General features: G+C 41.3%; 1 long non-coding RNA gene across 1 annotated transcript; it reads left to right on the top strand.

Moving 5' to 3' along the window:
• Positions 1-1,158: 1,158 nt before the first annotated feature.
• On the top strand, positions 1,159-6,701 carry LOC132652117 (uncharacterized). The gene is made up of 4 exons (XR_009589603.1): positions 1,159-1,209; positions 3,476-3,618; positions 4,856-4,985; positions 6,132-6,701. It is a non-coding gene; the product is annotated as an uncharacterized LOC132652117 (long non-coding RNA).
• Positions 6,702-11,231: the final 4,530 nt, after the last annotated feature.

Genomic DNA, 11,231 nt, shown 5'->3' with positions numbered 1-11,231 from the left:
TCCATGCCACTCAAACACAATACAAATGTCTCTTGCTATTTTTCAGTCTGGGTAAACAATAAGTAACTATGTTACTGGTAGGCCCAGGAAAAGATTAAATTCAAATTTCAGGGGGAGGTTCTCTTGAAGTTTGGTTAGGTAGCATAGTCATCAGTCCCACTTTTCATGGGACAAATGCATTGCAGAGTCGCTTGTGTAGCAGCATAATTGTCTGGTGAGGCTTATTTCGCTCAATAATTTGTTCCTCCCGTTTTTACATGAGCCTGAGTTCAAAACACAAGTTTCCTGTAGCTGTAACAGGTGCTTCTCAATGAAATTTTGCCGGTCTTTATGGGTGTTTGTGTTGTGAGAAGTAAAGTCTTGTCTGAATTGTAAGAGTTCCAGCTCCCCCTGCTAGAGCAGGCACCCTGATGTACCTTTTGCCCAGTCACAGCTGGGTAAAAAGTTGCCAGGATTGACCACTAACCAGGTAGACTCGTGTGCTCTAGAACGCCTACAGAAGCAAAGCCTTTGGAGATAAATATGGAAGGACTCAGGACTTGCTAGTTTATTTCTGTCTTACAGTGAAGCAAGCACTTAGTTGTCAGGAACGTGGAAAAAGACAGACACCATTTTCAGTGCTCATGGACAAAGCCCTCACTTATGTGACAGGAAGATGTCAAGGGAAGATGATTCACATTAGAAGCAGGCTGTGGGCAGATTTCTCCCAAGGCCTTGCACTCCCCAAGACATCTCTCCCAGGAGGTTGCTCAAGTCCCATAGAGGCTCATTTCCCTCTTGCTGATGAGGGCACTATAGTGAGTCACCTCCCTTTATGAGTCACCTTTTAAGAAGAGGAAAGCCCCAGAGAAGACATTATCATTAAAACATTATAAATTAGTGGATCAAATTAGCCTGTTGGCTACAGAGACTTAGACTGAGAACAACTAAGGGCAGAAAACAAGAGGAGCAAAAGAGCCTGTACTCTAGATGAACCCCGGAAGAGCTAGCCTGGGTGGCAAGTCCCTAAAGGTGGATTACCCCTGAGTCATCAGCAGGAGCAGAAGGGCTCACATGGGCCTTAACTGCCGCGGGACTCAGGGACTTGTAGACTGGACCCATTCCTAAAGAAACATTTACTAAGATCACGTGACTTGGGGCTTACCAGACTGTTCGCAAACAACTTTAGTGTAATGAACCCTAGGCCACCGCCAGCACACGGACCCCACAGTGAGTAGTGTTTGGTTCTCCTTCCATCAGAGTGTGAGGCGACTCCCATCCAGTCTTCTGCAGACACACAAGTCCACGCTTGTTTTCAGGGTTGTGAAAACAAGCTAAGACTAAGAGTAAAGATTTTGATTTCTTGAATGAATGGAATTATTCCAGCTCAATTTTCTATTTGTTTCATGACTGGCGGCAAGTTCAGAGAAATGGAAAGCTTGCAAATGCACTCCTTTATCACGTGAAGGAACCTATCTCACTTACTACTTAATGTTTTGGGCTTTTGTTTTAATTGAAAGGTGTATTAAAAGAACAGAAAATGAAACACATGGAGTGGCTATTGCATTTTTCAAACTTTATTTCCTTGTTTAATTTTTTCAACACCAGTTGGTTTGGTTATTTGCATTTTTTAGATGAGCTAATGGTGTCTTGGAGGCTAACTAACTTGCCCAATGACACAGAATACAAAATATAACTATAACTATACATATATGGAATATATTCTGTCTTATACTTTAAGTTACAAAATAGATACTTTGTATAAAGCACCCTGCGTTCGATGCTGACAGTTAAATGTAAGTTATAAATGTAATCCAAGAATATTCCTCGCCCAAGTAGGGCCCTTACTAAGTACTTCTTTGGAACAGTTCAGTTCACACAGTAAAGTTCAATAAGTTGAAATGTGGTAAACCATTCCAGAATTTTAAGTGCTAGATAGCAAAATAAAGTTTTGTTTTGTAAGTTAAAATAAAGACTGAAAGGCAAAAATGGGCCAAGGTCCTTTAAGTTGAATGCCATACTCTAATATGTATCCAGTATGGATAACCAGGCACATCCAACTAGGATGTTTGAAATGATAATGACCTGGAATAGGAAACTATTCCTGTTCCTATCATCATTGCAAATATTCTCTAGTGTTTAACTTAAATGTTTACTAAGCTGATAAATAGATTCCACTGAAATATGGTATCACACTTGCTAGCAATTATGTGATCATTATTCTTTCATCTATTCTGTGGAACAGAACAAACAAAGTAGGTCATGAATTTCCTTAAGTTAGAGGTAAAGAAAAAAAAATAAGTAGGTTGCATCCCCTACGATTTGAAAACAGCTTTAAGTGGAATTGGAAAAAAAAATGTACATATTTGAGAACCAAGTTGACTGTATAATTTCTTCATTTTTGTGTTGTTTCTTTTGTTTGTTCATACCCAGTTTATGGGAGACATCTTTTTATTTTTAAAAAAATTGGAAGGAGTATTGCAAATATGGGCTAAGAGCTCAGCTGCATATAGGTGTAATCTGGGCCCAGTAGCTGTTGAATTGCTTGAGCTGCCCACACACCTGAGCCAGAGGACAGCAGACCCTTGTCAGTGTCAAGGGAAGCTAGGCCACAGGTTGTGACACACCAGACCACAAGGACTGAGGACAAGGGACCTCGGGTGGCAGTAAGATGCACAAAGTTTGCAATTTTATTTCAGAATCCCTGGGGAGGGAGTGCATAGGAAACAGCATTGTAATTTTTAAATGCTAGAGAAAAGGAGCTAGGAGAATATTTATCCTTGAGTGGGATTGGAGGGGCCCTTCAGAGATTGTACAAAGTCAAGGGAGCCTAAATGTGTGATTCTTCCTATAAGGAAAAACAAAGGGAGATTAGTTATGAATTATTTGACATTTGACTATTTCTGTAATAGATGTAAGGCTCCAAAAATAATCTACAAATCAGCTCATGGATCAAACCTCACTGCGGGACTTTACAGAACCCTGGAAGAATCTTTGATGACAGCCATGGCTCCTTCTGACTCTCCCTAGCTATCTACAGATAGGCTTACGTGCCCTCATTCTTTAGAATTGTAAAGTGACAGAATCTATCCAACTTCCAATGGGCTTGGTAAATGCCTGACCCAAAAGAGAAAGTCAACTTTGTCTACCAGCTGTTGTCACTTCTTGGGCATTGGCCATCTCTTTTCTGCAAAGATGGTTTCCAGGTGCATCTCAGAGTACAGGGAAGCATGCCAGATACTTCAGAATCCTGAATGCACTTCAAAGTAGCTGCTGTTGTCCTGTAACCATGTTTGAGTTAGTATCTCGGGAAATTCTTTTCCATGGTTACACATCTAATTTTGTAATAGATATCAATAGGGAAATGGGATTTGTTTTTACAGATAGCCAAATTTACTAGTGTGCGTTTCATAAAGTGAGAAATGAATTTATGTATGTTGATATCTCTCATCTCTACATGTGCCGACCTCTCTGGGGCTTTTTTTTTTTCCTGCAGCATCTGACAAGAGAAAATTGACTGAGAGGAGAACATGGTTAATTCAGTAAATATGGGAAAGCACATGTAACTTCCTAACCTTCTTACAGAATCCTGATAGATAGAGCGTATCCCGTCATCCTCTCCTCACTGTGTATGAAAAGGTAAAGCAAACTAATGAGGGACTCTTATTCTTACTATGCTCTTCTCACCCTCATTCTACGAATCTCGGGATCAAGCTTTAGCAAGGTCACTTGATTTTCCTGTTAGGAAGTGTACCAGGAATACTAAGACAGAATTTTCTCATGCCCCCTACCTCCCCCTCCTGTATTGCCTGTATACACGAAAGTGCACTGCTGGGCTTGTTCTGTCTAACAGTATCCTGACCATTCTTCTTTCTCTTTTCTGAATGCAGTCCAGTTTTCCTTGCTGCCTCCTGAATTTCAGTATTCCCTTCCTCACCTACTTGAACGAAGGCCGATTCATGAATTCCAAGTTCTCAGAGCCATGCTTGCTTTTCGCAAATTGTCTCTGAAGTCTGTGATTGGAAATAAAGTTCTTGCCAAGTTTGCATTCAGGTTAGAGCAACCTTTAAGCCAAACCATGGACTTAAAACTACACGCTTGGTGTGTATGAGGATAGGAATGAGGCAATCTAGATACCCAGATGGACTCTCTAAACAGGACTTCCACCGCCACCACTTAAGAGTCAGGGAGGAGACCCAGAGCACAGGAGTCCGTCTGAGCTTCAGATTATTCACTTTCCTAACTAATCAATAATTGTTATAATTAAAATTGATAGCTGCAAATAACATGACAGAAGGCTGCTGCCAGAATACTGATTGTGTCTTTGGCTTGGAAAGATAGGCAGCAGAGTGGAACACTTATTTTCCAATTTGCTTTTAGCTGTGTGCAAATTGCTTTAGCTGTATCCAGCTGATTTAGACCTTGCCTGGAGGTGCACTAGATTAATTGGGAGCCACACATTCATTGCTTACAGAATGGACTCTGTAATTGGTGAAATTTGTTAGTGCCAGTTATAAAATAACTATATAGTTCTGCTTTTAGCTGTCCTTTCATTACTCTTTCCATAAGAGAGGCCACGGGAGGCAATTAGAAGGACTCCGATGATTAAGATGGGCTTTTCCACAAGGACTCAAAGGAACGTGTCTACAGTCGATATTTTCCCCAAGCAAACAGTGGTGTGAATAATACTATTGATTTTTTCAAAAGTTGAAAAAGTGCTCGAGTACACACAGAAATTTTTTCATCTTTGCTGTGACTGGGGGTTACATGAGACAATCCACTTTGTTAGAACGGGGAGCAGGTGTTTCAAAATGATTCTTTGTTCTCTCTCAGCCTCATTGGGTTATATAGAACAAGTAGTCTTCCTTACTTATAGCGAATGAAAGCAATAAGAAGAACCCGGAGGCCGCAGCTGGGCGCCCTGCGGTTTGTAGTTTTTCTTCTACTCTCTTCTTTGGGCCAGAGGATTCCATAGCACTAACTGTACAGCCTGCTGAGGACATCAGGTAAGGCTAAATGGATATTTAAGTTATTTTTGTCAGGAAAGTTTTCCCCCCAAGAGCAAAAACTAGGAGGTCAACAATAAAACATAAGATATATATATATATATACCTTATATTTCATATATATACATATTCATATATTATATGAACCCTAGGCAGAGGTAGGGATTTCAGGGTGAGTGTGTTTGATTCGTTGGGGTCAGGGGGGTCAGGAATCTTAATGGTTCTATCACAAGAAGGAAAAGACAGTATTTAATTATCCTATGGGGCAGGGGATATCCAAGTGCAATTGAATGTCACTCCTAGACTAAGATCTTTAGCAGGGTTGGGTATTTCTAGGAATTCCTAGATGCTTGCTAGAACAGTTTCCTTATCAGAGAAGGGTCTGGCCTGTAATCTGCCTGAGAACTTTGTGAAGCCTCTAACAAGACCTGGGGTCACCCAGATCAGAGGAGACTTTTAGAACCCCATTGAGAAAAGGGAGTCCCAGTATAAATAAATAAATAAATAAATAAATAAATAAATGGCTCTCCATAGACAACCAACTTCAACCTTATCCAGAAGAGCTCACATATACTATTTAATATATAGTGTGTATCTACACACAACCATATACATTATTCACACATAACAGTCACACTGTATAGTATATTCTACATAATATATGATGTATATGTGCATATAACTATATACATCATATATACATAACATGCACACTGTGTTGACATACTATATAATATATAATGTGTATGTATACATACCATACATTATACATCATACATTATATACACATAACACTGTACTGTGTATACCGTAAGATATATGACATGTGTCTGTACATAACTACATACATTTCATACATGTAAAACTCCCTGTGTCTGTGTCCCCACAGTATCTTTTCTTCAGGGATGCCCTCCATGGTGCGGGCGTGGTGCTAGTGGCTGGGATGCAGGTTATCATGGTTACTGATGAGAATCTGAGTCGAGGCCAACAATGAAGGCCATGGCTGTGCTGCACTCCCTCAAGGACTTCCGACCCAAAGCATTCAGTCTGCTGTCCTATGAGGGACACAGGTGTCTTCTGACATCCTGGTGGTGTCTCCTCCCCAGACATCTGGCTGCTTCCCTCCACCTCTCTTTTCTTACACAGGTTTCAAAGAAGTGTCTTATAGCCTGGTGGCTCACATCGCCAATCCCAGCCCCTGGAAGACTGAGCGGAAGGATCACCTCCAGGCCACAGAGTGAGAATTTGTCTCAAGAAACAAAACACAAAACAAAACTACAACAGCAGAAACCAAACTGTTGGGGGTTGGCCTGATACTCTAATATTAATTACTAACCTCCAAGATCTTGTCCCTTCTCAGAGGAGCACATTCCCACGTACACCTGTCCTTGTTGTATAAACCCTGCTCCATCTAATGTAAAGCTGATTGGCTAACAGAAAATGCTGATGCTTGGGATTCAGCAGAAGAAAGGGAGGTGGAGTTCGCAGGCTGGGGTTGAGGGACCGCGAAGAAGAGAAGACAGGATCAGGATCAGAGGAGAAGGAAAAAGACTGGCACCATGGGTGAACGTGGGAAAGGAGCACATGGCTGGATCAGCATGGATGGAGGAGACGGAAAACATTAATAAGTATTTGGTGACCATGGATGGAAGGCAGCTTGGGATTGGGACTGGGGGGTAAAGTTAGGTTAGAGGGTTAATATCTGCAATGCCTAGGTAAAGGGTATTTTATAAAATACAACAGGTGTCTGTTTTTATTTGATTGATAGCAGGTTAGATAATACCACCATAACAATTACAGCCTCATAGTAAACATTTATTAGGTCATACCCTTTAAATTTACCACAACACCAAACAAACAAACAAACAAATTAAAACTCGGGTATCCTATAAGAGACACTTAAGCATGCATGGTAGTAAACGGCATCCCTCAGATACTCTTAGATCTAGTAGGTAGGTTCAACCACTGCTCTGAGAAGCCAGAGCTTCTTTCCCAATGATTCAGCAAATTCCAGACTCACAGTGAGTAACTTGCACCCTCCTGTAGATGCCACTGAGGTCAGGAGCTCAGGGTGTGCTGTTCTGAGCACACGACATCTGAGCTCTATACCCCTCCTGGAACATGGGTAAAACCTCTTCCCTATCTGGCATGTACTAAGCTTGAATGACAGGAGCGAAGCCTTCATAGAAATACTGGGATAGATACTAAATGAAGAAATGGGTGCTAGGAAGAGACAAGAGCAAATGACTGTCACATTAAAGCTATATTAGTAAACTTATATCCGATGGGGACTTTGAGATCCAACTAAATCTAAAGATTGTTTCTTCTAGGAAATTACTTATGTGACCACAGCACGGAAAAGACTGCCCACTATTTCAGAAAGGTCCACACATCTCTAGAGCTCAAACACTAACGCTAACCTGGAGATTAGAAAGTCTTTCTGGAGTGAAAGATAATTCTGTGGGGTGGGGTAAATGACTCAGAAAGCAAAGATGCTAAGTGTAATCAAGAGGACAAGAGTTCAGAACCCAGGCATCCCAGAGCTGAGAGGGTAGATCTCAATAGGTAGATCTCAGAGCCTCCCTGGCCAGCCAGCCTGGCTGAAACAGCAAGCTCCAGGTTCAGTGAGAGATCCTGCCTCAAAATATGAGATGGAGAGATAGAGGAGGACACCTAAAGTTGATCTGTGGGGCGTGCGCACGCACGCATACACCAACACACTCACTCTCACTCTAAGTGCAAATATTTTAGGTTTACTTTTAAAACCCCCTTTTTTCTCTAAGTAATATTTTTAATGGAGCTAAGTTGAGGTTTAGTGAGTATATTTCACTATAAGCTTTAGCGTGAGGCCTAGGAGAAAGAGAGGCAGGCAGAAGAAAGTAAGACACACCGAGAGCATGGATGAGTGTGTGCTTCTCAAAGAAGCAGTGTCTCTCCAAGCAATTCTGAGGATGAGGAATTCTTCTGATGTAGCTCTTTGTCAGCACTCAGCCATACAAGCACAAACTGTGCCAATCACTGTTTTGTTCAAATGATAGATGGTCCAGAACCAACCTTCCCAAAATAGAACTAAACAGAGGCCACAAGAGGGATGCCCATGCTTTATTTGGCACAAGCAAATGAGCATTCTGAGCCACAGCTTTGTGCACAGTGTAATTTAAGCACTCAGACTGAAGATACAGGCAACAGATACCGAATTTGCTTTGATCTTCCAGCTTTATATAGGAATATATGTGATCACTAAGGGAGAAAATTGATGCATAATAAAGCAACTTCTTTTATGGTTAGGATCAGAGGAAATTCTCAGACATTAAAGTGACTGCTCAAGAAAGAGTATTTCAGAACATTTACCTAGGAAATGTTCATTTGAATGTAGTTAAATTAAATTTTTTTTTCATGATTTGAAAAAAGTTAACTGCATAAAAAGATAAAAATACTTTTATAACCCATGGTGAGACATCTGTGGGTAAGGGTGCTCGCCACTGGGCCTGGTTACCCGAGACTGAGCCCCAGAACCCCGTGTGGTGGAATGAGAGAACTGATGCCTGCAATGGGTCCTCTGACTTCCACATGACTCGGGCATTCTGGGATAGCTGCATGAGTGCATACACAGACAGATATACACGCACACGGACCATAGAATAAATAAACAAATGCTAAAAATCACTTTTATAGGAGATAGAGAAAGGAAAAAAGAAAAGGAAGGAGAGAGAGGAAACAAAACTCTGAATATTAATAAAAGACAATGTCAAGGTCATATTTACGTACTATATAGGTAATTTACATATAATTTCTTATACATAGAGAAATATTGTGCTGTGGATCACATATTTTCTTTGTTTGTTTTCTGGACATGAAAAGATTTATTTAGGGGAATTGAAGGAGAAGGGAGTTAGGATCATGAGGGCAGAGAGACAGAGAGAGACAGAGAGACAGAGAAAGAGATAGTGGGGAGGGGCATACCACAGACAGAGGGAGGGGAAGAAATTGAAGCAGAGAGAGTGCAAAAGAGCAGATCATGTATTTTCAATAAAAGAGTCGAGAAGAGTAGTAAGGAGACATTTCTTCTATTCCATTCACTTATACACGACTTGTACAATGAAAATGAGCTGTGTAATTGAAAGAAAGACGAGGAATGAGACTCAGGATTTATGGAACAAACAAAAGGACAGTTTACCTTAAAATATCACTTGTCTTTTTCCTTGAAATTCTACCAACCAGCCAGAACTATGAAAAAAAAATCATGGAACTTATATATTAGAAATTGCTAAACACCAATATCCAGAAAAATGGCTCAGCATAGAGCCAAATTGGTGCTCTTCCTGTGTCTGGGGAAAATACGTCTGTCCCCCAGCACAGAAGGAGCATTTTAGAAAACTAGAAACTGATTTAAATGCTTTAGAAAACTGGAGACTGACAGAGTGGCTTTAGCCACATATGCAGTGGGGGTGGAGTGTGGGGGGTGTGGGGGGTGTGGGGGGTGTGGGTGTGGGTCCCTCTGACCATCAATGACAGATCTGCATAGAGAAGGATGGCAACCTCATGAGTCACATTCCTGGAAGATTTCCAAAGCCTTTGCCACATCTGATTATATACTGTGCACTGATGAAAGCAACCTGAGAGGTCTGAATAGAAAAGTCAGTCAGGTTAAAAGCTGTAAAGCTAAAATGGAGCTACTGGGAAGCCGTGAGCCACAGAAACAACCCACTGAAAATTCCTGTTACAGTGATGACTCCAACTTTGACCTGGTGTAGCAGCAGCACCTGAGATCCTGCGAGGCCTCACTAAGGAAGGCACACCATTCGTTACCGTGAGCCACCGTCCATCTATTTAAAAATGCCTCCAAGGCTGCAGTGGAAGGTCCTTTGGGTGCCTTACTAAGCCTAGAATGAATTTTTCCTTGCCTACTTCCCATTTCTAGCCAAAGGTGATGATGATTCTCGGGCCTTAGCCCCACCTGTCTCTTCAGCTGAATTACTGTTTGTCTTAAAAATGACTGTAGGTGGAAATTAATTGTGTATGCAGGAGAACAGAAATGTTTGAGTCAGACGGCTTGCGGCAGATAAACATTCTGGTTCTAATTGAACCTCTCGCTTTGCCCTAATTACATAATAGTGCAATAAGCAAATATACAACAAAACAGAACATGATAAAGAATGACCTGTGAACCCAGATCAGTCACTGAGCCCGGCAAGCCCTGGACAGTTTGGTCTACCTGGAGCAGACACGGCCAGTACCCAGTGGTGGCCTATGCTTGTTCCCGTTAACCCCTCTGTCCTGGGCTCGCATAGTCGCAGTACCTGTGTCCACATCAGCCGTCTGCTTTATCCTAGAAGAGTTTAGCTCAGACATGCTCACGCTGCATATTTAAAAGGTAGGAGAAGCCGGATGTGGCCGTGCAGGCCGTTAGTCCAGGCACTGGGGAGAATGAGACAGGAAGATCATTGAGTTCCAGATCAGCCTGGACTACTTAGGAACAAACTATCATAAAACCCAAACAAAAATAGTAATGAAAGAGAGAAACCACAGAAGAAAGAAATTAATATTTTTGTTCTTCCTTTTTTTTCCTCTATTTTTCAGCATATTTACATTTGTTATACATCAGCTCTAAACATTTAATGATCTCCAGAAAAGACACGTGTATATAGTCTATCTGTGACCAGTAGGAATGTTTGTTTACATGTTCATGCCATACAATTGTCATAAATTGGCTTTAGGGGAAAAAATTAGTTTAAAAAATTGGAAATGTTTGTTATGTTGCTTTTTGGAGGTCTGTCTGATGCATGTTACTAGCCCACAAGATATGGGTCCACCTGTCCATGCTGTATAAACCTACCTGATTAATTAGCTAATTAAACTGCCTATACCTGGGCAGGGCAGAATGGGGTAGACATGGCTAAGGTTCCTGGGCTTGGAGAGAATCACAAGACTCACGGGAGACAGATGGACAGGAAGAGAGGAAGAAGGAAGATGCTATAATGGGTTAGCCTGGTGAAGAAACTACATGGGGCCAGGAGGAAAAATGCTAATAATGGCATGAAAAGGCCCAGATGAAGAATTAAAGCAAGTATTTATAAGATTATGTAAGTATTAAACAAGTATTAAGATTAAGCAAGTGTTTATAAGATTACAGATGAAGGATGAGTAAGAAAGATGGCATTGGATAGGAGCTGGAAGATAGATGATGAGGTGATTCAGACAGCACAGGTAAGACTATCTGCCCGGCCCAAGGCAAATAAGGTTATC

Source organism: Meriones unguiculatus, chromosome 2 (genome assembly GCF_030254825.1).
Source record: "Meriones unguiculatus strain TT.TT164.6M chromosome 2, Bangor_MerUng_6.1, whole genome shotgun sequence".
Taxonomy (NCBI): domain Eukaryota; kingdom Metazoa; phylum Chordata; class Mammalia; order Rodentia; family Muridae; genus Meriones; species Meriones unguiculatus.
This window is presented reverse-complemented; position numbering and strand designations above follow the sequence as displayed.